Below are 2,661 nucleotides of genomic sequence, written 5' to 3'. Positions count from 1 at the left end.
TCCACCCCTGGCTAAGTAATCAGCAAATCACAATGTACTAGCTATCCACCCAAGATGCTCCCCATAATGAAATCAATCAGTTCTTCACAGGCTTCAATCAAATAAACACAAGCATTTTAGATTCATATGTCACAGCAGAATGTGCACCTTCTGTGGGACTGATAATCTACATACAATACCGCATAAATACCATAAATGTATATTGTTGAACATCATGAATGCAATGAATGGTTTTTTTTATAAAGTATATTTATTAAAAAATTAAAGACAATAAACACACAGACACAACAAAGAACATACATTAATAACAGAAAAGAAAAGGAAAGAAAAGAAAAGAAAAGAAAAGAAAAGAAAAGAAAAGAAAAGAAAAGAAAAGAAAAGAAAAGAAAAGAAAAGAAAAGAAAAGAAAGGAAAAGAAAAGAAAGGAAAAGAAAAGAAAAGAAAAACAGCTCAGGCATAACACTAGTGTAAATAAATAAAAATGAAGTATACAAAGACATGGCAAGAACAATGAGCAATAATGACAATAAACGATAGACTCTCATAAAGGAAGGAATAGAGTACAAAAATAAGAAGACAATAAAGTTATCGGCACATACACATTACAGTGACAAGTAGACCATGAATGTGTATTGTTGATCATAAATTAGTCTGACAGAGGCTGCTCTGTCACATTATATATTTTATATTTCTTATGAAAGGAATCTCAGGTTATGTCTTCACTAAAACATATTTAAAGTGGTATAGCTGAGCATTTGGGCCCCTGGACCTGTTGGCCCTTATATAAGGCCGTTCTGTAATCCACCCCAGCCTGCATAGCCTCATTCAGTGTCTTTCTCCTGCAATGCTGTCCCCAGAGGAGTGTGTATACTCCTCAGCAATTCACACATCCTCTCACAATCCCACAACCTGTCTCCACCCCACGTTTGTCATGGCGAGCGGAAGACAATAGAAATTCTCTAAAACCAGTGTCTACATAGGCTAAATGATATCCTATTGTTATGTAATTTATCCATATTCAGTTATTTTGACTTGAACATTGTACAATGTTCCTTTCGTCCCGTCTGTTTACATTTTTCCTCACAGGGGAAAGACACAAACAATTCCACATTTTGAACCGAATCAAACATATGATTTGATTAGTTGCGAGTGTGGTTTTTGCCCAGCAATTGGAATAGGCCTTCAAAAGGAAAATTCAAAAGTCCCCAATATATACATCATACATCATCGTTCCTGATTATGGAGCCGCAAACATTAGCAAAAAATATTTGTTGTAGTCCTTGGAGTCGCGGAATGGGAGCTGGGTGCTCATCAAACTTGGAACATTTTAAGATGCGCTGGCATTTGTCTTGTGTGTGGCCACAGGGGGCAGAATGCGTTTTATTTCAAAGTTCTTTGAGTCATGAAGGAAAACAGCTGCAATCACTTTTTCATGGGACCATATGGGACTGCACAGCAGTCAACCACATGGCTTTCTAGGTGGGCTTTCTTTTCACTTTCAGTCGCACAAATCTCTACAGTCAAATCTACAGTATTATTTGAAACCACATTGACTCTTTTCATTTCAAAAACTCATGTTTTTCCAAAAATGGCAGATCTACAAACTGCAAGATGTGGTGTTGTGGATCAGATATTGTCAAATTGCCAAAGTGTAAAGCTTTAATGGTTGCGTGAAAGTGTTAACACATTTTAAAAAGTATCAAGTCTTTATGTGAGGGCCAATACTCTCCTTTTTCATCTTGCCTAATTTTTGGTCAAGTATGATCCGCCTTTTTATACCAACAATACATAAACCAGAAATAAATCAGCGTGCTTGGCTCAGGGGAATTGAGCTCCATTTGGCATAATGTGCACATGCTAATGTTCACAAGTCTATTTCCGCCTTGGACGTATTAAATATGTATTCTTTGTTTATATAGGCTCTGCATGGAGTCACTACATGTTCTTCATTGCCGTGGAACATGTAATCCAAAGGCCACCTGGGAAAACCTGTGAATAGCTCCATCTGTTCTTTGTGAGCAGTAAACTCTGTTCTCCTTAAAGAATTCACAAACATACAGGCCAAGTGCAACACCATGAATGCTGGGAAATACTTCGGCGAAACAACGGAGGACAGTCTGTCGTCCAATATGGCTAACCATGCACGACTTTCCAGGGAAGTGTGAGGGAGTTTTTGTGGCTTCGCTCGACATTTGGATGGCTATACTGGGGTCTCGTTCCCATTTGTCTCTATAACTAATAACCATGTATTATTGCCTGATGGCGCCAGGACTCACACTGGGCCCTGCACAAATCATAATATTATTAACTCAAGAATAGCTGGACAGAAAAATGTTGAAAACCGCTGTCTGCCGAGTCACACTTCTCCCTCTCCTGCCACCTCTAATGTATTTTTCACATTTCTTCATTATATCCTTCAGTAGCGCCTCTGGGCTGTGAGCCTGTGACTAGTGGTGCACATTTGGGTCGACACAAACCAAAATGGACACAGTGTCCTCCGAGAAAAGCATTTGCGAATGGATGAAGATTTTGGTGGGTAATGGCTATGGTTACTTAGCCTGAAGCGAACTTGGCAAGGCCCTTCCAAAGCACCACTGACAGGAAACTGCATTAATCCAGAACTGGGCTGAAGTAATTCTCCCACCCCTCTCACTATTTCTT

The sequence above is a fragment of the Electrona antarctica genome (assembly GCF_951216825.1).
Source record: "Electrona antarctica genome assembly, chromosome: 2".
Taxonomy (NCBI): Eukaryota; Metazoa; Chordata; class Actinopteri; order Myctophiformes; family Myctophidae; genus Electrona; species Electrona antarctica.
Note: the sequence above shows the minus strand (reverse complement) of the source record.